At 37.0% G+C, this 26,238-nt stretch overlaps 1 protein-coding gene and 1 long non-coding RNA gene across 5 annotated transcripts in view; both read left to right on the forward strand.

Annotated features, from left to right (window-relative positions):
- Positions 1-3,799: 3,799 nt before the first annotated feature.
- Positions 3,800-5,724, forward strand: LOC134843695 (uncharacterized). The gene is made up of 3 exons (XR_010162608.1): positions 3,800-4,623; positions 4,979-5,057; positions 5,132-5,724. It is a non-coding gene; the product is annotated as an uncharacterized LOC134843695 (long non-coding RNA).
- Positions 5,725-5,763: 39 nt separating this feature from the next.
- LOC134843694 (uncharacterized) overlaps positions 5,764-26,238 on the forward strand; it is a 32,790-nt gene continuing 12,315 nt past the window's right edge. The window contains exon 1 of one of the 4 annotated variants that reach the window (XM_063859923.1): positions 5,764-5,966. The gene's annotated coding sequence lies outside the window, so the exon portion shown is untranslated. Of the gene's footprint in view, positions 5,967-18,616; positions 19,718-25,288; positions 25,379-25,415; positions 25,980-26,238 lie in introns of those variants that run through there. The other 3 variants (XM_063859922.1, XM_063859924.1, XM_063859925.1) reach the window with 3 other exon arrangements.

Consider the following 26,238-nt stretch of genomic DNA (forward strand, 5'->3'; position numbering starts at 1 on the left):
TTCCTACAAGAAATTTACAAAACGTGAAGGGTCTACCCTCCCAAATTGGTGAATTTGCTAAAAACAATCTCAAAAAAAATTTTCGCGCTTACTTTTCCGAAAAACTTTTGTCCCTATCAGTAAGCTCAGCTAATTTCTGATCTATTGGTACCAAGATCAACTCGATATGCCTAGTAGTTCCAAAGTTATTAACCAAAACGTCTTTTTTCCAAAGTCAAGAAATTTCTCTCTTATAGGTTCCGCCTAACTTTTTCCGCAAATCTGGTCCTTTCGACCTAAAAATTATTGATCCGAGCTCAGAAGGCCTATAGTTGAAAACATTTGCGAGAACTATGCTACCTGTACCCCTCCGGATTGATGAATCCACCAAATCAAACACGTTAAATTCGATTTCCCTGCAACCGGGAAGGCTTTCGGGTAGCGGGTTTTAAAACTTGTAGATTCACTAGTGGACGTTGTCCGAACAACTATTTTTACTGTTCTAACTCAAAAATTTCAAAAAATTTTTCTGAGTTTTTAGTGTTTCGTTTTCTCAAAAATCACGAAAATTTGGTTTTTTGTTCCAAATTAGTTCCAACCACTTCCGAACTAAACTTAACCGGTTCTATCTATTGTAGTAGTGCAGTTACAATGTAACACACTAATTTAGCGCTTTTTTTTTGTTTCAAAAATTATCGATATCTCAAAAATCGCGACTTGTGGGGGGATCAAAATATCGCTATTGTGACCCTAAAAACCGGTCTGCATTCTGTGTTTTTCACTGAAAAACGGTATAAGAGTATTAATATAGACTAAATTAGTAATAATATTAGTAATACTATACCCCTCCGGGTTTGTTTAATATCCGAATTAAGGTGCTTAACTCGGATATTCGCAGTTCGGTGAAGGGTCACTACAGTGCAGCACTGTCGAGCCCCCCACAGATTACTATCTTACTTTTTGTACCAAAAGGGATACAAAACTTGTTAACGATACCCAACAGTCGATTGTTGTTGTCGTTGAGCGCCTTCTTGTTGCTCCTTGTACTGCTTGCCGGATCAGTCTTCTCCCAAGACCCTTCCGAATTGAGCGCAAATCAGCTGACCCTTTCGGATTGAGCGCAGTTTATCATTAACGTGCTTAAATGCTCAAATAACCCTACAGTACAAGCCTCACAAACAGGCTACAAAATTGATCGTAACGATCTTGACTGATATAAATGCCTGTAACAACAATATATCTATCAACAACAACGGGGGGGTCGGATCACATCTTGTCTGGGGGGGATGATTTCTACTGATTTTTTACTTTTTTTTACTGTTTTTGGTTTTTTCGGTTATTTTTTTATGTTTTTTGTTTTTCTTGGGTACTATACTACTTTTTATTTGGTTTTATATATATCTTTAAGTGTTTTTGGTCACAAACCTGTCAGGGAACGAGGGAATGGCCGATCCCCCCACCCTTCCTGATTCGTGAATTTTCGGTCTTAACTAAGTTAAAAAGCTATTCACGGTAATCCGGAAGGCTTCCGCGTTCCGAACTACCCTTCCGCGCCCGCGTTTTAGGCCTATTAAGGGCGTTAATGTGAGCATCCGCTCGGCGCGGAGTGCTCGTTAACGGTTCTGCCGGTCATGATGTTAAAAAAGAATAACACCCAGGAGCGCCATAAAAACATGTATGTAACATTCGCCCGGAAGACTGGCTAACGTCTAAACAGAGCTTTATATGCTTTTCACCGTCTCTACCAAGCCAGTACTTTCAGTGGTCTTTTCTAACATCGGGTCGACAAAACGTTACTGCTTTCGGCTTCGGTCAAAACACTCAAATTAACTTAATTACATGCAGAAATAGTGAGCTCATGGCTGGGTCTCAGTATCCCCAGACCAAGATATCACTCCTAAAAACAGGGCTACTACTTATTATATTACTATTGTTTTTGTTCAGTAGATAAAAATCATCATCTCCATCGAAGATGGATCAACCCTTTCCCCCAACTCCTAGCTTCTCATCCTTATCAAAATGAATCCAGTTGTTAATTAAATTCAAATCAGGACATGACAAGAAGCTAAAAGTCTATTTAAAAGAATAAAAGTCTCAGTTCCGAAACCCTTCCGGATTCTTGAATCCACTGAATCAAGCTCGTTAATCTTGATTTCTTAATCCGGAAGGCTGTCCTCCACCCTTCACCGTTGTCTGCAACAGCCTTGCAACTATTGTAGCGACACAATAGTTGCAACTCGGAGTGTTCACTGCTATTCCTGCAATCTGCTATTGTTTTTTCTCACAATTCTCGTACTTATCGTCCGCGCAACTAATGTTGTTCTGTTTTTCTTAGTTCTTTTTGCTAAAATGGCCGTTTCTGACGTTTCTCAGAAATGTTATGTAATCACTTCGAAAATTTAAAATTTAGGAATTTCCGAATCCTTCAACCTTCACGTTTTGTTCAATCGTTCAAATAACGTTCTTAATCCTCCAAAATCACTAACTCGGAAGGCTCGCTGCTAAAAATGACTAAACTGCAGAGATTGCATTTTGGCACATTCTGGTCGAATGTCACAAAGGTCGAGACGGTGAAAAACGAGTAGGATTAAGGTAACTGACGCCTGCCAGTCGTTAATAGGTACTTTTTCTACGCTCCGTCGCTGTGTAGTATTTGGGCGAATGTTACACAAATAGGACTGCTCAAAATCTTGCAGTTTTCCGGATATGATATTTTTTGTGTTTTTTTTTCAAAAAAATTTTCATGAAAATTTATTTAATTTTTTGAAAATTCGAAATTCCTAACCTGTAGCTGGGGGAAGGCTGTCAGAGTAATCTCAGGATTCGCAAAATTGACCTCCAATTAAGAATGCCCTAATCATCTTTGTATAAGAGATATGACGATTTTTGTGATTTTTTGAAATTTTCGGAAAACTCAAAATACAAAATAATTTGTCAAAGGGAAATTCCCAATCCTGTAGCTGTGTACTTTCAAAGATTCCGAATATTGCCATCAAAGAAGGTTGCTCAAATTTTGGTAGTTTTCGAGATGTAATTTTTTTTGGTTTTCCAAAAAATTACCTCTTACAAAACTTGAGGTGAAGTCAAAATTGTAGTTGGATGATGTAAGAGAACTCTCAGGAGTTGCAAATCTTGCGTCTAAATGCGACTGCTCATTTGTTTTCAGTTTCCCAGATAAGACTTGTTTTAGTACATTATATACTTCGATCTAAAAATGTCACAAATTTTAATGGTTTTTTCAAAATTTGAAATAAAAAATTGAATGAAAATTTTTACAATATTTGAAGTTACTCTCAGGAGTTGCAATTCTTGCGTACAAATGCGACTGCTCAATTGCTTTCAGTTTCCCAGATGTGACGTTTTTTAGTTCATTTTAAATTTTTCGAAGACTTTGTATAAAACTTACAAAATTTTATGGTTCTTCAAAGTTTGTATGAAACACTTGAATAAAAAACTTTGCAAAATTTTTAATTATGAACCCTGTAATTGGGTGCTGTCAGAGTATACTCAAAGAATAGTTTTTTGGAGTTGTTGAAAATTCGAAGCACCGGTTGTTGAAAACTCATAATACAAAATAATTTGTCAAAGGGAAATACCCAATCCTGTAGCTGTGTACTTTCAAAGATTCCGAATATTGCCATCAAAGAAGGTTGCTCAAATTTTGGTAGTTTTCGAGATGTAATTTTTTTTGGTTTTCATAAAAATTAACTCTTACAAAACTTGAGGTGAATTTAAAATTGTAAATGGATGATGTAAGAGAACTCTCAGGAGTTGCAAATCTTGCGTCTAAATGCGACTGCTCAATTGCTTTCAGTTTCTCAGATAAGACTTGTTTTAGTACATTATATACTTCGATCTAAAAATGTCACAAATTTTAATGGTTTTTTCAAAATTTGAAATAAAAAATTGAATGAAAAATTTTACAAAATTTGAAGTTACTCTCAGGAGTTGCAATTCTTGCGTACAAATGCGACTGCTCAATTGCTTTCAGTTTCCCAGATGTGACGTTTTTAGTTCATTTTAAATTTTTCGAAGAACTTGTATAAAACTTACAAAATTTTATGGTTCTTCAAAGTTTGTATGAAACACTTGAATAAAAAACTTTGCAAAATTTTTAATTACGAACCCTGTAATTGGGTGCTGTCAGAGTACACTCAAAGAATAGTTTTTTGGAGTTGTTGAAAATTCGAAGCACCGGAGGTGCGGTACACGCTAGTTATCATCTAATTCATTTTGCAGAATATGAGTAGCTAGAAATTGAGGGAAAGGGTTGATCCATCTCCGATGGATATGATGATTTTTATCTACTGAACAAAAACAATAGTAATATAATAAATAAGTAGTAGCCCTGTTTTTAGGAGTGACCTCGTGGTCTGGGGATACTGAGACCCAGCCATCAGCTAACTATTTTGCATGTAATTAAGTTAATATGCGCGTTCTGGCCGATAGCCGAAAACAGTAATGACCTTGTCGACCCGATGTTAATGTACCACACATTGAACTGGCTTTGGTTGAGACGGATAAAAGCATGTGAAGCTGTGTTTAGACGGTTGCCAGTCGTTTCATAACCTAGCTTTATTTGCAGTCGGTATGTACTTCCGGGCGAATGTTACAACTTCCGGGCGAATGTTTCAATAGTTAATTGTAAGTGACTCGAACAAGGTGCTTCGATTTTCCCTGCACAATCTGTTTGACCCTTTTTTGTAGCAATATTTTATTATAGCTAAGTCGAATATTCAAATACTCAACAGCTAAATATGATATTCCAGTCCTGAACAAGAAATTGGAATTAAATCTTTTTCTTTTTCCAAATATTTTTTTTTCTGGTCGAATTTTTGTCAATTTGATAAACTAGCTGCTTTATTCGTGGCTTATGTTAATAAAATTACAAGCGGGCTTGAAGAAGATGTGAGAACGTGTTACTCCTAATCTCAATTTTTCTTCAAGGTTTTTTTTTTAAAATCTTTTCCTTGTGTTTGACTTTGTTTTGCCTGTTTAGTGCTATTTTTTGCATCTTCCTTGCTTGTGTTTGCAAAGCGCAGCTTCGCCTCTGTGTTGGAATTTCGCTAAAGCTTCAGGTAATGTAGTTCCAAGATTAAGTTATAAATAAAAACAGTTTTGTATCGTAAATGCAAACCAAGATTATTTTCAGAGGTCTTTGGTGCTTGGAATTAGCAGAAATTTGAGCAGGTCGAGACGAATGAAATTAGCAAAGTGGGATCACTCATAACATTATTTGATTGCTGCTAAAATGAGGTAGCTGAAATAATACTCTGAAGGCTGTTGACGAAACCAGGCGAAGTCATGGAGTACAAAAATGGTTAAGTTTAATGCTACAAGCTCTGGTGGATGAACCATAGATCAGGTTTGCTGGGAGAAATTCGCACTGTTAGAGAGATTGGTTCAGATACCAAGGGTACCGTAATACAGCTGCTGATCAGAGCTGGATGGTAATATTCCTTATGAAACTAGATACATGTATCTATTCGAAGAATGTCTATGTAGTCTTCATGAACTTAACTTATGGAACTGGAAATGTGTTTCTTCAATTGAATTATGTCAATTTTGTAAATAAATTAATTTAAAAATCAAGCGATGCGTTGTCTTTCCTTCTTTTGAATACAAAGAGAAAAATGAATCTAGATAAAACTTAAGCTGGCGAGTCGTTTTAAATTGTTAATGTGTAATAAAGTCTTAGATGTTTTATAATGTATAATATCATCTGGTTCAATAATATCATCTGGTTCAAGTCTTAGATGTTTTATAATGTATAACATCATCTGTGTGAAAACTTAACTTTCGTGAAAATAGTGATTTGCTCTCAAAAATATGTTATTTAATGAACATCGTTCAATACAATCACAGTTTTCTTGCGAGAAAATTTTGAGTCTAAAATCGTTGACAAAAGAGCCAAATGAATATACGAAGTTCCTCAAAAAATAACGAAGGGGTTTCACATTGCAGCTCAGATCAAACGACTTGTAGAGGTTAGTAGTTTAAGAACCTGTCAACAATTTCCCCCTAATTGAAATTTTTTGACTATCCTCTAAGTATACTCTAACTTATTAACTATCCTCTCTATTATTTTTCACAACCCATTATGTATAAAATATGCATTTCGAAAATGACAACCATTAATTTGGCTTACGTTTCCTTGATCGTGTTTGTTTTAAACATTACTTAAATAGAACAAAATATTTAAATAATTCCGTTATTTAAACGAGATACGTAGATTTAATTATTTATGGAAATTGAGAAATTTGAAAAAGATAAGGTTTGTATTTGTATAGTTTGAATTGATCTTACCTGGTCAATACCATTTCTGCACTTCCAAATGAATTACAATAGTTTTTAATGTTGATTGTATCGCTAATGGGTTTTCTTCCGAGTTTGCTACGGTTTTTCTTTCCGAGTTTGCGCTGTGGTTAAACACTGAACATTATGGTTCAAAATAGAACGCAAGCATGAGCATAACAATGAAATGAACTGACTGTAGCTCCATTAAGCTAACTTAATTTTACTCAGTTATTAAATATATGTTTGCCATGAATGCTAATTTTCTTGAGACCTGTTAAACTGAGCCCCAAACTCATTCACAAATGGACCTTGAGTTGCCAACTTATGACCAAAGATCAATTGTTTGCCTAATTGTATTCTTCGCAAAAATGAACAATACATGATTCGCAATTTTTCACTAGTAGTTAAATTGCTCCTTGAAAAGTGTCACTCTTTGCCTGAAAAACTTCAACTGAGATGAGGCAGCAGGAATCATTCGTTTTGATAGACTGCCTTGACTTGGCATGCTTTTTACAATTCAGCGCCCGACCATTCTTGATCAGCAGATTGTGGATAAAATTTTCAAAGGACGATCTCCGACGTATTCAAACAATACACAGTTGAGGTTACAACCGTCGCGATATATTCTATAGTGTTATAAAATATATTCTGATTACGCTAGCGATTAACATGCGTTATCAAATCGAAATATTTTTTTTTCCGGTAAACAGTCTTTTTTTTCTGGTAAACAGTTTGCTGAATAAGCCATTTGATAGGTTGATTTTTTATTATTAATGAACGCAGTGAGTACTCTTATATAGGTCTTGCTGATTTTTTTTTTCAGGAAAAAGTCTTAAAATTTGTTGACGCTTATCTTTGATTTTTCGCGCTTTGACTTGTGATTTATTTTCAAGTTCAGTGCATTTCCATTGTTGAAAAGAAGGCAAACACCACTTTCGAACAGCAAAAGCGTAAAGTTCACAAAAAATGTGATCGACTTCTAATTTCTAAAATGAAAATTAATAATCAGATTTCCCAGCGAAATAAAAGTTTATGATAACCACATATTTTTCTGCTGATCTTTATCGGCTTAGTTATCACATCTTTAAATAGTTTTTTAGTGTTTGATTTACTCCTGCAATTTGTAATTTTACTTACCGCGACTTCGTATTTCCTTTTTGTTTTGTTTCGCTTAAGATAAATTCCTCGGTCCGAATTATTTCGCCCTATTTTTATCGACTTAATGACCTAAATTTGGGTAGTTTCATGGGAAACACAAGTTGATCCTTCTCCTCCGCAATTTCATGTCCGTTGTATTTTTATAATTGGTTTGTTGTAATTTTCATTATGGACAATTATTTCCAAATTCATTGGAAAAATTTTAGTTTTTCTCAGAAAATTCTGATGTTTTTCAAAAAGGGGTATCAATTGAAACACCGCCTTCTCCCCTGTGTTCTAGTATACTCCCCTAGTTTTTTGTTCGATCCCTCTGTTAGCAGCCTTCGAAATAATCTGTGGGAGATTATTTGACCTATATATTTTTTTTGTTTCTCGAAAAGTACCCTTCCCAAATCTGATTTCTTAGTTTCAACGAATAGAACGAGTTGGAAAAGCTCCTTGCATGAGCGGCTACGCCCATTTTTTTTGTACACATAAAGTTATGGTCCTTGGAATAGTCAAAATTTTGATTTTTGACCGTTTTTCAAAGTTTTTGCGTTCACGAAAACTACCTTTCCCCTCCGTGTGTGATTGTACTAGCTGATTTTATTCAATTTACTGTTGTTTTCCACTTAAAAGCTCATTTGGACCTTAAATTGTAGCTTAAATTGCTTTTCTGTAGCCAGTACGTTATTCAAAAGTTTTTCGAGTTTTTTTGTATGAGAAATAACTTTCAAGAGACTTCAACGAAAAAGGTAATGTTTTACTTTGTCAGTTTTGAACGTTTCAAAAAGATTGTAAATTAATTGTAAAAAAGATTGTAAGCTAAAGTGAAATTTTTCTTGAGAATGTGGATTTTGTATCAATTTTTGGATGAAAGTTAATTTTTTGGCGTAAAGTTTGGTATCACATGTGCAAAGCTCTGCTTCGCCTCTGTAGTGAAACAACATTTTTTTGCCACATATAGAGTTTCGGCCGATTTGATTCATTTAATTCGATATGGCTTAAAACTTTCGGCTTTTTGCCCCGCAAATGATTTCACAGCAGAATGAATTAAAGAAAGTAATCATATATTTTAGGCTTTGAAAATGGCAGTTTTAGTTAACTTAAACTGTCATTCAAATGTCTATTGGTAAGCGTTATCAAATCCGAATTAAGATTTTTTAAGATTAACAATTAATAAAACAAAATCACTTGAATCATATGATAGTTTGATTTGTAATCAATTCAAAATAGTTTCAGTTTCTCTGGCACACTTGGTCTAGAGTAAATGATTACGCCTGGGAGGGCTGAGGGCCTCGTTTCGAATCCGACCAGGATCTGTTTTTACTTTGATAGAAATAAGCTGCAAAATTTCCTTCTTTTTTGCATATCAATTTCCTTCTTTTTTGGTCGGCTTAATCGCCAAACCACCAATTTTTGTTGCGTTTAAGCAATTTTCCTTGTAATTACACTTGCAAAAGCAAGTTTCGTTTAATCGGGAATCATACTTTTTTCAGTTAAAAACTTTATACAGATCTTACTTGTTTTTCTTTCTTGCTTTATTGCGGAACCCTAATAATTTTCAGGCTCTTTCCATCTTGGATTTGAGGAAACGTGGCCGCCTATTCACCCTAAGGTCTGGGATTCGAGTCCTGTCCGGACCTTGTTTTTTTTCAGTATCTATGAAATTGAAATTTTTGTCTAACTTTCCTTTGTCTACTCAATTTTTGTCGGCTCAGTTGCCACATGGCGTTTTCTTTGCTGTAAGCAATATTCGTTATAATTGCGAGTGTTGTTAATTGCAGTTTCAGGGTGACAAAACTTTTTTTATACAAAATCGCTTTTTGGACGCAACTGATGTCTGCTCAAAGGTTGTCGGCTTTGTTTCCACTTCGTAAGTTTTTTAATTGCTTTTTTATTATTCAAAAAAAAATTTTGGCATGCTTACCTAGAACCAATTTTTAGCGAGACAGAATTAACTTTTATCGAGACGAAATTTTTGGTGAACCTGTCATTCATTATTTTTCTTTTTCGATTTCTTGTTTTTATTGTTTATGATTCGTCTTTGTTTTCATTCAGTTTTGATGCATTTTTGTTGTGCGTAAATTTACTAAATCTAACTTCAAGTTATTTCGACTGTTGTCTGCTATTGAGCAGTCTTGTTTGAGCTAAGGACTCTTAAGTAATTTTAATTTTTGTTACTTAGTTAGCTTGAAATCAATAGTTTGCATACCCTTTAGCTCAATACCCTTTAGCTGTTCGTAAATCAGGGCAAAGCCCTGAGTGGGATCAATTGAGCAATCTAGATCCAGACGACGCCGCCTTCCAGTGGTGGATCCGACATCTTGGGCCCCACCAAGATGCAAATGGCGTCAAGCCCCCCCTCCCATTGGGTCGGGAGAAGCTCAGAAGTCTCCGGGTTTTCGGTTACGGAGCGTCTGAAGCCGGCCAGGCTGCTCCGTCTGCTCATCCTTATACTACTACTCCGCTCCGGCATTAATCCAAACCCTGGTCCAGGGCCTTACTTTTGCTCCCCTTGCTCTTTCCGCATCAAACGCACCCAGCCCAGTGTCTGGTGCCACATCTGTGGTTACATTCACCTTAAATGTAGTGGTCTTACCCACCTTAACCAACACCACCCTGACTACAATTGCCCTACCTGTACCTCTACCTACAATTTACCTCCCCCAGGCACCAGGTCCTCTAACTTGACCACCCCCAACTCCCAAACTTGTTCAACTTCCCTAACCGCCCCCAACCCCACCTCCCTAACCCCCCTCCCCCTCCCACCCTTCCCACCTCCTCGAATAATAATTCCTCCTCCCAAAATCGCGCAAATCGTAATCGTGTAAATAGTGTAAATAACTCAAGTTCAAACAACCATTTTAATCATACTGCTGTTAATAATGTAAATAGTTCACCACACCCCGCCAAAGGCCTTTTAAAAATCCTTCAATTTAATTGCAACGGTATCTCCGGAAAAGCACCCGAAATTGCTGCTTTCTTATCTCAAAATCAAATTCATATTGCTGTCTTCCAAGAAACTAAATTAAGAAAGAAATCTCGAAACCCCTCACTTGGCTCACACTACACTTTAATTAGAAAAGATCGAGAAAAAGAAGGGGGCGGTCTTCTCATAGCCATACATGAGTCGATACAATACGAAGAAATAAATATTAACAACGATGGAACACTAGAGGCTATGGGCATATCAGTGGTAGCCAGTTCATCCAAGCTTCGTATTTATAATTTCTACATCCCCCCTTGCTCGAGCTGTCCCCCTGGTTACTCTGCGTCCCTTGCCGAACTACTTGAACCTGGGGACGCCTTAGTACTCGGGGATGCCAACGCACATTCACAACTATGGAACTCCAACATCGAGGAAGATCAACGCGGCTCTGTACTTAGCAATGAAATAACCGAATCCACCTTTGCACCATTAAATGATGACACACAAACCAGAGTCCCTTTTAACTCAGAAAACCAACTCTCGTCACCAGATATTTCCCTCGCATCCCAATCGCTCTTACTCTCCACATCATGGACCCCAATTAAATCTCTAGGATCAGATCACCTACCCATTCTTCTAGAACTACCCTTGGATGATTTTATAAATTTTTCACCTAAAAGGACTTTTATAAATTTTTTAAAAGCAGATTGGATCAAATTCACAGAGGAAATTGAGGAGGGTTTCTTTTCAGCGGTTCCACCTTCCGGAGTTGCCGCCGGAGAGAAATTCTTGAGGGACCTGGTGCTCAGGGCCCCACGCCACCACATCCCCGCTGGTCGTATTCGCCACTTCACTCCCTCTCTTTCCCCCGAGTCCACTGCCCTTGCCGCCGAAAGAGATTTAAGCCGACAACAAAATCTCCCCCCAGAAGTCATATCCCAACTGAACTGTAGACTCATGAAACAGACAGCAAAGGACAAAGAAAATAAATGGCGAGAATTCCTCCGGACTTGCGACTACCGCACTGGTGCCAGAAAGTTCTGGAAAGTGGTACGCTCCTTAAATGGATCTAAGCCCGTGGCAGGAAGACACCCCATTACTTTTGGTTCTAAACCCATACACTCACCTCGTGATATTACCAGCTTTTTTAACAAACAATTCACCAATGCCAGACCCCACGCCTCTGACAAACTCCTTCGTATAACGAGAAGAAAAATTGCCAAACTACCGCTGTCAGACAGCCCAATTTTTACCCCTGAAAATACTAAACAAGCCATTGCAGACAGCAAACCATCGCGAGCGCTAGGTCCCGACGGCCTTTGTAATATACATCTTAAATGTAGTGGTCTTACCCACCTTAACCAACACCACCCTGACTACTATTGCCCTACCTGTACCTCTACCTACATTTTACCTCCCCCAGGCACCAGGTCCTCTAACTTGACCACCCCCAACTCCCAAACTTGTTCAACTTCCCTAACCGCCCCCAACCCCACCTCCCTAACCCCCCTCCCCCTCCCACCCTTCCCACCTCCTCGAATAATAATTCCTCCTCCCAAAATCGCGCAAATCGTAATCGTGTAAATAGTGTAAATAACTCAAGTTCAAACAACCATTTTAATCATACTGCTGTTAATAATGTAAATAGTTCACCACACCCCGCCAAAGGCCTTTTAAAAATCCTTCAATTTAATTGCAACGGTATCTCCGGAAAAGCACCCGAAATTGCTGCTTTCTTATCTCAAAATCAAATTCATATTGCTGTCTTCCAAGAAACTAAATTAAGAAAGAAATCTCGAAACCCCTCACTTGGCTCACACTACACTTTAATTAGAAAAGATCGAGAAAAAGAAGGGGGCGGTCTTCTCATAGCCATACATGAGTCGATACAATACGAAGAAATAAATATTAACAACGATGGAACACTAGAGGCTATGGGCATATCAGTGGTAGCCAGTTCATCCAAGCTTCGTATTTATAATTTCTACATCCCCCCTTGCTCGAGCTGTCCCCCTGGTTACTCTGCGTCCCTTGCCGAACTACTTGAACCTGGGGACGCCTTAGTACTCGGGGATGCCAACGCACATTCACAACTATGGAACTCCAACATCGAGGAAGATCAACGCGGCTCTGTACTTAGCAATGAAATAACCGAATCCACCTTTGCACCATTAAATGATGACACACAAACCAGAGTCCCTTTTAACTCAGAAAACCAACTCTCGTCACCAGATATTTCCCTCGCATCCCAATCGCTCTTACTCTCCACATCATGGACCCCAATTAAATCTCTAGGATCGGATCACCTACCCATTCTTCTAGAACTACCCTTGGATGATTTTATAAATTTTTCACCTAAAAGGACTTTTATAAATTTTTTAAAAGCAGATTGGATCAAATTCACAGAGGAAATTGAGGAGGGTTTCTTTTCAGCGGTTCCACCTTCCGGAGTTGCCGCCGGAGAGAAATTCTTGAGGGACCTGGTGCTCAGGGCCCCACGCCACCACATCCCCGCTGGCCGTATTCGCCACTTCACTCCCTCTCTTTCCCCCGAGTCCACTGCCCTTGCCGCCGAAAGAGATTTAAGCCGACAACAAAATCTCCCCCCAGAAGTCATATCCCAACTGAACTGTAGACTCATGAAACAGACAGCAAAGGACAAAGAAAATAAATGGCGAGAATTCCTCCGGACTTGCGACTACCGCACTGGTGCCAGAAAGTTCTGGAAAGTGGTACGCTCCTTAAATGGATCTAAGCCCGTGGCAGGAAGACACCCCATTACTTTTGGTTCTAAACCCATACACTCACCTCGTGATATTACCAGCTTTTTTAACAAACAATTCACCAATGCCAGACCCCACGCCTCTGACAAACTCCTTCGTATAACGAGAAGAAAAATTGCCAAACTACCGCTGTCAGACAGCCCAATTTTTACCCCTGAAAATACTAAACAAGCCATTGCAGACAGCAAACCATCGCGAGCGCTAGGTCCCGACGGCCTTTGTAATATACATCTTAAACATCTCGGCCCACTTGCTACTCAATACTTAACATACCTTTTTAATATCTCTTTGTCCGAAAACATTATCCCCCAAATTTGGAAAAATTCAAAAATTGCACCGCTTCCAAAGCCCAATAAGGATCTTAAACAATCAACATCTTACAGACCTATATCCTTACTCTGCCCAGCAGTTAAAATTCTGGAGAGGCTCGTTCACCCCATCTTTACCAAACATCTCCCCAACGCCAAACACCAACACGGCTTCCGCCCTTTTCACTCCACCACCACAGCTCTCTCCACTCTCGAATTTTACATTTCAGACGGTTTTAACCAAAATCGCCCCCCTAAACGTACGGTACTGGCCACACTTGACTTATCTTAGGCTTTCGACATGGTGTGTCATCGCTCACTTGTGGAACTCGTTCATGACACTCCCCTCCCAAGAAGTCTAGTCCGCTGGCTAAGTAATTACCTTAATGGTCGACAGGCTGCCACCTCATTCCGTGAACACACATCCCCCCATCGAATAATCCACTGTGGCGTACCCCAAGGTTCTGTTTTATCACCCACACTCTTCAATTTTTATGTCCATGATGCACCGCCACCTCCCGATAATGTAAACCTTGTTTCGTATGCAGACGATTTCCACCCCTTCGCAAGCAGTTCCAATATTGATATCGCCTCAAACTCCATCAATAGCTACCTAAAAAGGCTCTACGATTTTTTCACCTCACGCAAACTAAGTTTCGCGTCCTCTAAAGGATCAGTTACACTTTTCTCCTCTTATAACAAAGAATTTAATAAAACACCTAGTGTTCTTTTAAATAACGAGGCGCTACCCCTAAACAAAAATCCAACAATCTTAGGGGTGACATTTGATCCAACACTTTGTTTTGCCACTCACTGCAAACAATCCGCTGAAAAGGCCAGACGCAGGATCGGAATCCTGAAGGCATTAGCAGGATCAACCTGGGGTCACTCCAAAGAAACCCTCCTCCTAACTTTTAAAGCTTTAATTCGCCCCATACTTGACTATGCAGCCCCCGCATGGTCCCACGCATCAAGTAACACCTCCATAAATTGCCTGCAGGTTGCCCAAAACCAATCCCTTCGCGTTGTTACTGGATCAAATCTAATGAGTTCCACTGCCCACCTGCACAGTGAATCTGAAATCCTAACGGTCAAAGACCACCATACCCTTCTGTCATCTCAATTTTTTATCTCTACCTATCGTTCCCACCATCCCATTAATTTTATACATTCACATCCCCCTCCTCCCCGTCTACTTCGCCCCTCAATTATAAGCTGCTTCAAAGAAGACACCCAGAAAATTTTAACCGACTTTTCAGTCTACGCAAACCACCCTCTAGTTCTGGACGACCGAGACGAAGTCTCCACTTTTATTTTTAACTACTACAAACCAATTTTAAAAGACAACCATACCTCCCTTGTAACCAAGTTCCTAGCCGAAACCCCTCCGTCTAAAGTTATTTGTATCCCTCCCCCAAAGATTGACCCCTCTGAAAAATCTCTCCCACGTCCCACGCGCTGTAAGCTCTCCCAACTCCGGTCTGGCTACAGCCGGCTCCTTAACACTTACCTATCCCGCCTCGACAGCTTCATCTCCCACCTTTGCCCAACCTGTTCCCTTGACCCCCACACAACATGTCACCTTTTCAACTGCTCCCAAAACCCCTCCCCACTCACCCCAGCAGACCTGTGGCTTCGGCCGGTAGAGGTTGCTAAGTTGAACTGGAGACAGAAGAGCCCAACCCGACCCGCGTGGGCTAACAACAATTGAGCAATCTCCCCCCCCCCCCTATTCTCGCGTGGGGGGGGGGGGGGGGGGGGGGGGGGGGGGAGAGCTCAATAGGTACTTGAGACATGTTCATAACCACTTCAAAATTGTTTGAATGATATGAATTCTTAAATCAGTTTCTTCAACGATAGTGAAACGCCTAAATTTACAATATCAAAACTCAAAAATTACATTACGAATGAAAAAAGAATCAATAAAATTGCTTTTTTTTTCATTTAGGACAGAAAAATTTGATATTCAGATATAAGGCTAGAGCATCAACCCTGGTAGGTCGCTTTGCTCGATGAGGCAATGGTCGCACAAGCAAAAATTTGCAAAAAAAAAAACTCGATTTTTTTGTTCAAATTTTTCTCGAAATGTACTTGCGTTTGCTGACATATTTTTGTAGTGTTTTACCGTTTTTGCTGGGGGGATTGCTCAATTGGTCATTACGGGGGGGGGGGAGGGGAAGAGATTGCTCAATTGATCCCCTGAATGTTCCAACTGCCCTTTAACTGGCCTCGAATAGTTTGGGCTGCTAATATTTATTACTAAGTGTTGAAGTTCGAATCTTATATGTAATTGATACGAAAAAATGCTTAAGCTCGAAATTTTTCAAACCCGCTTTGTTATGATTACTCGCTTTTTGAGAGAAACAAGTAGTTTGAAGTAGTATTCGTTAGATGTTCAATAAATGAATGTCGAAATGAAAAGTTCCAAAAACTATTTAGCAATGGCGTTTACAGGTTCCAAAGAAAAAGTAGTCATTGGATCCTCAGTCTGAGACGAGAGGGAAACAATAACAATAAACCAACTAATTGTGGGTGCTTCGAATAAAGTAAACGGATTTTCGCATTCGCTTCGCGTATTTATAAAAAAAATCTAAACAAATAAAACAATTAGGTAAATCAATACACGTCGCTCATTCGTTTTCAAGACTCTTCTCAAATGTAATCGACCTGCCTCATTTATGTTAGCTTAAATTGATGCTTTAATTTGACATCCCCGAATCAATAAATTAAATGGTTTTGAGGGATTGTATTAGGGATCATTTTAATTTCTTGCGACCCCGTTATCTCATGAATGTACCAAATGTTTCGATCAAAAAAATCACATTGGTTATTTCCCAAACCACCTCAAAAGAGCTGTCTAAATCTGCTGTTGACTGGAGGACTTTTATTTGAAGCAAGCACAGGCATGAGTAAATAAATTAATCGTCTTTTTTGGCACTATTGAACTTTTTCCGGCCCTTTGCATTTAAAGCCCGAGCAGTCTTGTTATTATTTATTTTTGGATTATTTATGTTTTATCTCGATTCTGATTGGTTCATACAGTATTTGTCTAAATACTGACGAGTATGAATACGCGGTTGTCTAAATACAGACCGCACTCCACAATTAGTCGCCACAACAAAATAAGTCAATGCCGCGTATCAAACGCTAATTTGATACGCGGCATTGTTAAGTAGACACCGCTTGCTCCGCTGCGCTCACATTTGGCACGAGATATAAAATGCGCGTGAAAAAGTATTTGCCTCTAATTTATTCGAATTGAGGTACAGTTAGTTGGAATTCGAAAATGAAGGTTTATTAAAGCAAACAAAAAAAGTTCGCTGAGATACCGTGAGATAATTGTATTTAACTAGACTACACGGTGTTGTTTATCAAGTCTGGTAAAAGGCCTGTTTTAATTTGTTAAATGGTCGGTCTGGTGAAACGTCCCCAAGTAGTTTTTTTCTGATATGTCACAAAAATGACTGAAGTGAGAAAAAAAGCAGAAAGACCTTTGGGGCTTTTTTTGCGCTTGTTATTAGAGTTTTTTCCGCTCCCCTGCCCCCGCACATTTGAATTTCAGTTTCAAAAACTAATTTACGTTGTCAGAATGTAACGAAATTTTTCATGCTGAACAACCTAATTATTGTGAGCAATTTTGTTCTTCATACCTTGCATGTTTACATCACGAATTCAGCCATAGAAACATGGAGAAATTTAAATGTGGGGGAGTGGAAAAGAGCCGCGATTAGTAAGCGTTATCAAATCGCAACAGACTTTTTCACGGAAAACATTTTGGCTAATAGAATCTCTGAAGCATTTCGTCATCCATCATTGTGTTTTTAAATACCCGATCTTCTCAAAATGTTTTCGATTGTTTGTAACTTTAAACTCAGATTTGTTTACGTTTGCGATTAGCAAGCGTTATCAAATTGGAATGTAGACTTTTTTTGGGTTAAAAACTAGTTAAACGAAATCAGTGATTCATATGATGCTGCTATGAAAAGGTCATCTGATGCTGCTATTCAGCTGACATGCTCATTTTCATAAACTCAAATTCAATAACTTGGTGGGTTCTAGTACAGGGTGGTTTCATTGGGGACGTGACACTTTTTTTAAAAGTTTTTTTTACAAAATCTGTTTTTTCGGCTCATCTGTTTTCTGCTTAAAGCTTGTCGGCATTGTTTCCACTTTGTAAAATTTGTTTCGTTGCGAATTCTTAACTCAGATTTCTTGCTCGGCATCTTTGTGATAAAACAGGTAATATGAAAGTGTATAGGATTTGTTTTGTTTCTACTTTGTTTTCGGAAAAGTCAATTTTTTGAGCTTGTGCTTTCTATATTTTATGATTTTTACCGGAAAAGATTTTCACATATCTGATATTTTGGGTTCATTGCAAGGAACGTGTTGTGGGAAGCTCTTTTGCATTTGCGACTACGCCCCCAATTTTTTTGACACAAAAAGTTCTGGTCCTCGGAAAATTCAAAATTTTGATTTTTTGACCGTTTCTCGAACTATCGTGCCAAACCTGGGTTTTTGGGCTCAATCGAAGTTACAGGTTGGGTGAATTTGTTCTGCATAAGCGAATGCTCCCATTTTTTTAAAACCAAAAAAGATATGGTTCTCGGAATTGTCATTTTTCTGATTTGTTGACCGTTTTTAGATTTTTCTCTATAAATATCTTGCCAAATCTGATATCATAGCTTTAATCGACACACCAGTTTGTCGGAAGCTTACTTTTGTAATTTGCTACGCCCAGTTTCTTTCAGAAAAAAGTTTTGGACCTCAAACAAGTGAAAATTTTAAAACTTCGACCGTTGTTTGGAAGTTTTTTGACTCTACTCGAAAATTAACGAGCCAATTCTCCGCTTAAGTGTTGAACGATTTGCTTTTAGCAGAAAAAAGTTATGGATTTCGGAAAGTAAGTTTTTGAACTTTGATCGTTTTTGAATTTGCTTAAAAACTACCGTATCAAAGCTGAGATTAAAATTTCAATTGAAAGAAGCGGTCGAGCGAGTTTTTTTATAGAAACGGCAAAAGGAAGGTTATGTTTTGGGAAAGTTCCAAAATCTCAATTATTTTCACTTATTTTAGTAGAGAAATAACTGAGCCAACGACTTCATTGATCCTTTGCTGACTTTTTTTCGTTTTCTATGTAGTTTTTTTGTTCATTTTGGTATCCTACATTTTTAAAACTTGCCTCGAGGTTGAAATTAGTGCTGTGCAGCTTGACTTCAGAACGGTCTGTCAATCTGTCTTTCTTGTTTTATGTTTCTTGTCTTGTTTCCTTGTCTTGTATGAAGGCTGGAAACAGCCATGCGTTAACCTACCATTGATTTATGCTCTCCGCAAGCACATATTTCACGTGGTCTTTCAAATAAGGAACCTTTTTTCCCACTTTAAGACAATCGAGTTCGATTTTTCAGCTCGTATGCACAAACGAACATTCGTGCTCGCGTTAATTCTTTTACCGCTGATGGCTTAAAAATACCAATTTCGTTTTGTGCTAGAGGTAGGCTAGCTGTACCTTTCTGTATTTGACTGAAATTGTTCTATCCTTTCTGCATAAGGAATGGAAATTTCCTTTCTCCAACACAGTATACCATACCATCTACCTATACACTTTGAATTTTTATACCAACCATACAAAATGATGGCGTGTCCGTAACTTGCTTATAAATTCCCCCTCTGCTCCCGCTTCGCTCTTAAGGCTGCGTATGTTTTCCTCAACCCACTTGAAGTGTATGTAACAAGGTAATGCTAGCCCTTGTTTCAAAACTAACCCAATCCCCGCCGTGTTTGCCCCTATCCTTCTCCTATACACCAAGTCTTTAATCTCAAATTGCGCAAAGGCTTTTTACTTACAATACATCACAAAATTAAGGTAGAAACCACTGCGCCTCGGGTAGCAGAAGAATTATCAAAATTTCGGGCATTACCGCAAATATCGCCATGAGTTCCTGACAGTTTCATTACCCCGAGGACATTTAACGTTTTTAATTCCACTCCTACATGGATACATTGTCTTAGATCATATTTATATCGTATTCACTAATACAGTAATATCCCTGGTGTGCTTGCTTCTTATTTAATCAGCTACGCGTGACAATATCTATCTATCAGTAGCCAAAAATACTTGCAATAGTCTTTGAAAAACGGCACCGTAGCAATAGTGCTGTTCTGTAGTTCAAAGAACACGACCAGATGTATGCGAAATTCGATCATGCACCATGGATTCAAATTACAATCGCAGGCTAGTTTCCGAAATCTTGTTTCAACTGCCTTGAGGGACCATTTAACAGGTATGTTTAAGCGCGCTTAACGTTTGCTTCTCGAAATAGTCTAAAATCAGATAAATAGTGGGCTGAAACACTTCTTATGAGCAAGTTTACATCAAACTGTAGAAAAAGATGCAAAAAATAGTCTGTTCTAATTGTCTAGTTTGAGCATAATTTGGCCGGTCAGTGCTCTCCTAATAAAATCAAAATAAAATCTACCGAATATTAAGTCGGAACTCAAAACTGCGCCAGTAGAATCTGTTAGTTCGAGATGATCTCAAAATTTAATTTCAAGGTTTAGATACAACAAATACTACATATCAATTTAACACAAACTGTCTAAAGCTATGGAAAAAAATTTTAAAAATTTTTCGGAAAAGGTTTTAGAATTTTTTCGGAAAAGGTTATAATGCTTTTGACTTTTCATTCAGATCCTAGTTGTTTTCGGCAAATTCTTTCCATTGCAATCCTTGCGGTTGTTCTTTTTTTCTTTTTTTTTGCGATTACCAAGGGTAATCAAATTTTCTGGGTACTATAATATTCCCTCCGTGAAGAACTTTGTTACAAAAATCGCTAAATATCATGATAACTTAAATAAATTTACCAGGTGTTACATATGCTGACCTGAGATGCTGTCCTGCTCAATATCCTGAATGTTCAATTTCAGCTTTAAGATCTTTTCAGAAGTGAGAGAGGGGTTTGTAAAAAGAGGAGTTTCAAAATCTTATAGCCATTATATGTTCATTTACCTTAAATTACCTTACATGTCCATTTAAAAAAAATCAAAATTGTTTCAAAACATTATCCAATTGTTGGCCTCAATGTAAATGTTTCCGAAACTAATTGAATTTTCTTCGCAATTTAAACTTTAATGAAACCAGTTTTTTGCCAATTTTAGGTACTTTTCGCAATTGAAAGTTTTTTCGGGCATATCTACTTGCAACAAAAATTTATCAATATCGTCTTGAGGTTTCAGATTTTTTGCATTTCCAGCTAAATTCTGAAAATAGAAATTAATTGACGTAAGCAAACTGTGTACTTTTGCGTCGGATCGATTTTTCGGCACGGTAAGTAATTTTTTTTTTCAATTAAAATGACTTGATTCTCGATTTAAATTGAAATGCTTCATTTAAATTGCGTGGATTCATAATTTTATATTTGGATAACTAAAAATGTAAGTGAAAGTTGAAATAAATTAACTTGTTATTTCTTAAAAAGACATCACTGCGTATAGCTCTAATTTTTTTATGACAAAAATTATTATTTCAGTTCAACTGGAGACTACCCAAATACTATCGACTCAGTTGCCGCTCGATTAGTTTTTATAGAATTCTTTTTCATTGCTGTTAATTTTTCCTACAACTATCCTTCAAAATGAAAATTATTTGAGTTTTTCGTTATATTTTTTTTCAATTTCCTTTAATATTTTTAATCTCCGTTTGTATACAGTAGCTTTCATTGATACATTGCCGTTGTGCCGCAAGCGGTGCAGACCTCAGCTTCGCTGCTGTGTCACTACTGCTTTTTTCTGGAGATATCCTAAAACTTTTCAAATACGGAGCACCATCCTGAGGGTCAGTCGAAATTTATGATTGGCTTCATATTCAGTTATGAATTGATAAGATTCGTAAAATCAAGACACGGCTCTCTGGTTTTGCGATGGATATTTCGAAGTTACACTGCTCTCAGTGCTCTACCAGTTCATGTAATAACTACTACTAGATACTTCATGTCATAGCTACTAATCTTTTTAGTAGCTGTGGTATTTGGAGGATTTCCTAGCTACTTGCCTTTTCTCTCTTTTTTAAAAAAAATAAAATTCGTGACCAGAAGAAGCAGTTGTTTAAAACGACAAAATGTAAACCAGCAGCAATCATTATAACTAACGATTTGTATTTTTTAAAAGAAGGATTTTTTGACAATTAATTTTGGCAAAGTGGACCACTTTTTAATGCTTATGCATCGCTTTTCGGTCGCAACTGGCAGCTACGTGAATCACGATTTTTCTTAATTGTAATTAAAATGAATCCTACCAATATCTGTTTAAACCTTGGATGTAGTTATAAGAAGCCATAAATCTCACTTTCCGAAACATGATTTTCTATTATTTCTCGCGTAATTAATGAGTTAGAGGATTAAATTGAGGTCATCAAATGTTTTAAAGGGGAAAATAGTGGATTGAATTTTTTAGAGGAAACAAAAGTATAGTTTAAAAGCAATAAAAACGAGGTAAGAGAGAGTACAGAAATTTAGAGTTCTCTAATATGGCGATTAGGTTTGTTCAAATTAATTGCTTCTTTGTTTGCGAAAAGAATCGTATGCCGCCAAATGCCAATGATGTATAATTCGCGTAGCTTTAAAATTAGTGGGAGAGCCAGTAGCTATGCAGGGAGTACAGAAATTACCGTCCTCACATGCGCTTGTCTTTGCTATAAATTTAAAAAAACGGAAAAATGCATGCCTTGTTTTTTCAGTATAGTGAGTTTTGCGACTTCTCCAATCATGAGATTGTAAAGAAACTTGAAAAAGGATATTTTTTTCGGATTTTTTTAAAATCCGGACTCACGATATAGGAACCAGGATATATAGCTAGAAACCATTGGACGCTTCTGCGTGGTTATTGGATTTGCGCGAGAAATTAAATACGCGAAGATAGAATTTCTCCCGACTATGTGATTGGAACAATATTGATACTCAGTGGAAACACTTTTAAAATTGATAAATAAATTTCTGGTTTTTTGTTAAATTTCTTGAGCGATCTGAAATGGGAGCATTCTCTGATAATGAAATATTTCTTTTCATACCTGAGGAAATATTTAGATACTTTCCTTTGTTTACCTATTTGAAGTGCAATGAAGTCATACTTTGTCAATGAAGTCATACTTTGCGTTACCAAAGGTCGCCTTGCAAATTTAGACACTCCAAATGTTTCTCAATGAATTCTAGCGATTTTATACGGGGTTTTCAGATGTCGATTATGATTCTCCTGAGTGTTGAAAGTGATTAAAAGCGCCACTTTTCTCATGGTATTTTCGTCAGATTTTCGTACATAAGTTTTTAATTTAATTTTGTTGTTTTCCGTTTTGTGAATAAGGTTCTTTGTACCATTGTGAGAAACTTAAGTTTCCTTTGAATGTGAATTTTATTATGTGTAAAAATTTTAATGCAAATTGCAGATTTTGACTCACAATAAGCTCATGCTTATTTGCCCTTGCGATCAGAAAGGGTGTTGCAACCAGCTACTAATTTTTTCCCACGTAAACAACTTTGTTCACAGATAAGTCAATTTAGTAAAAATGTTAAATAAATTTCAGACATGCTCATTTTTTTTTAAAAGGCAAATAAAAATACGATCATTTAATTCAGGTAATAATTATTTGGAGTTCGTTTCAGACGTAATTATTTAATAATTAAACTGAAAGACTATTAATTTTTTCTCGGACTCGTGGTTTTCGTCCTAGTTTCCGTCGGTTAATTTTCCGTTTTTAGTGCCATTTTGATAATCTGGTACAGTTTTTATGGCTTTTTTCCAAAGCATAGGTTTTTTCGAAAGTTCTGTATTTTGTAAATTTCCCAAATTGATTGTGTATATTTTTACATATTTTTTATTATTTTAGATTAAACGGTTTGGGCTTGTATTATATCGGCTCAGTCAACTTATGTTGCTAAGTTTCGAGGACTAAAAAATTTATGGGTGAGTCTCAGTAGGGATGCGTCGTAAAGTTTTTAAAGCTTAATAGTTTAAATTTTTCAAGACAACAGCTTTGTTTTCGGCTCAATGTGGGTCGACTAAAATGTTGTAGCTTTATTTGCATCTCGGTAAACGATTCCCAGTACTTTTCAAGGCTTTTTTTAACCCTATTCGATACAAAATCCGTCTCTTTTTTATTCACCGTATTCTAGCGCAATGTTTTTTTTTGTATCGTAAGTGGCTCTGCGCTAAAGTCTTAGTTTCTCAATTACTCGTTTAGTTGATATGATGCTTCAGAGTTGTTAAGCTCGAATCCCGTAGACGACAAAGTTGTAGTCGTCTAGCTCCAAAATGACAACTGCTTACATTTGCGACAAGCGAATGTTATGAAATCAGGCCATTTACTTTTTTCAGACTAGATTTTTCTCTAACTGAATCACTAAATCATTTGCTAACTTGATTGAAAATAGTTTCAAATTCAGCAGACGACAAGGGTTTGAATCCGACCAAGATCTGTTTTTTTTGCACATTGAAAATTAATCGCTTGAAATAAATTTAACGTTAAAGAGCTCCTATGCTTTTTTGTCGACTTTGCCACCAGAGAATCGAGCGTCTTGTTATCTGGAACTAGACTTTTTCCTTTAAACAACTTTTAGATATTTTAGAGATTGCATATGCTTTGTTTTTGAACTTTCAGGGCCCCTCCCGCTCGGTCTAAGGGTAACGCGGTTGCCTTTGCGCTATACTATTTAGGATTTGATTACCGGCTGGACCTTGTTTTTTCAGTATGTATAAATTTGAACGTTTTTTTTTGGGAAAAATTGAATGTCCGATTTTGTGTCTGCTAATTTTTTGTCGGTTTAGTTGCCACATCACGGATTTTGATTCTTCCTGTGCTCTCGCAATATTTGTTTGTAATTCTAAGTTTTGTGGACTTAACCCTGTAATTTTATGACTTTGCTAGCCCTGACTAGTACATTTTCCTTTCTTTGTTTTTTTTTCGCTTAAAAGTTTCATTTGGCCTAAATGGTTGTGGCCATAATTTTTTTTTGTATTCGTTGTCCTTTTTTTGTCGTTTGAAAGACATAGATTGATTTTACAACTTAATTGCTCAAGAAATTTTTATGGCAACAATTTTTAGGGCATTTTTTTGTTTTTGACTTTTGTTTTTGGCTCACTGTTTTTTTTTGCTGTTGGCCTTGTTTATCGACAGATTTTTTAAAATTGAATTTTTCAAATTCTTAACTATTATTTGCCTTAGTTATTTTGGTCCTATTTTTTTCGCTAGCTTGTAATGCTACGCTTGCATTGTATCCCAATTTATTCTAAGCTCCGTTTCGCCTCTGCGTGATGCCTCTGTAAAATGTACAAAATTTTCACGATAATTGAAATTTTTTTAGATGTGTTTCTGTAATGGTGCAGGTAATTGATTTTTAAGAGTTTTGGTGTTCCTATTTTTTGAAAACAATTTTGGGTCGATTGTCAATTTGTCTTTTCAGTCTGGTCTTAGTGAAACGAAAGAAATTAATGGAAGAGTTTAATTTTTTTACGCTTGTTATAATCAAATCACTTGTAATCGGTTTTAAATTGTTTGAAATTGGTTTCTATCTACTTGCAATTTTTTGAAAAAGACATATGATTTTCACAAACCCTACGTGAAGACAGAAAAGGCAGCCAAACATAGAAAATTTGGTCTTGAATTGATTGTTTCTTGCAAAACGGCACAATCTTGTTTTTGTACATCACAAAACGTTTTGTTTCTTACAACTCTGGCGGTGTTCTAAGTTAGTAGTCTGCATTTTAATAGATGTTAAAACATCAGTTGGCGGTTCATTATTTGATCATTTCTGTTGTGCTAAAATTGCTTTGAGCTATTTTTGATAAAATTCAAAACTCAACAATTTGAACTCTTGATTGAAGAGTCTTTCTGATTTTCATAAATATTTTTTGTTATTAATTCTGTGTACCTGAACCGAATCATCCTTCATTATTTGGTAAAGATTTTAAAAATTTGTTTCCAATCAAATTCAATCATTTTCGCGGTTTCTGTAACCTCAACGTCATTTCCTTGTCTAGTATTTTTGTCCAACAAGAGTTCTTAAGTGCATCAAACTAGATAGTAAATATGATGATTGGCTATTCGCTGGCGGATGATACGATAGTAAGCGGCTCATGATAAATAAAGGCCTTCTCTGTGTTTCTCTTTGACCTGTTCCGGAATAGACTTATTGCCTGGAATTACCAAGACTGAATTCGATCGCAGTTTATACCAATTGGTGCTTAATTTTATAAATGTGTCCTGTTCCATTAGCTGAACCAGTGCATTCACTTTTGCCTCCAAATCCGATATGCAATATCGATAAGCATCCGTTTATAAGTAAAATTGTCTCCACTTTTTGAAAACTATTATTTCTTGTTTCTATGGCTCACGTTAAGTTGTCTTCTCTTCTTTTACCAATCTAAAAGAGAAGTTTTCCTCGTCTTAAATTATGCCTTTATGTTTCTGTCTCTGTTCCCTTTTTGAGTGTTGTTTATTTTTCCCGTCTTTCTTTGTTTACTTCGCCACCTGATCCAAGTATCTTCCCACACGCTAAAGTAATCCGCCTTTGTAATTTCAATCAAGCCAAATTTTTTTTTTAAATTAAACAAAACTGCTTGGCGCTACTTTTTTTATACGTCGGTAAGCGAAAACACAGTTTTTTGTTGTTTCTTTTTTTTTTCGCTTGTGCCTTTATCTTAAAATCATTTCCTGTGCGATGTATTTATTAATTTTTCCCTTAGTTTTATCCGCTGCCTTCTTAATATGCGTACTGTTCTCTTTTTCTACATTTCAGTTTCAAAGAGGAACGAATGT

This window comes from Symsagittifera roscoffensis, chromosome 4, assembly GCF_963678635.1.
Source record: "Symsagittifera roscoffensis chromosome 4, txSymRosc1.1, whole genome shotgun sequence".
NCBI lineage: Eukaryota > Metazoa > Xenacoelomorpha > Acoela > Convolutidae > Symsagittifera > Symsagittifera roscoffensis.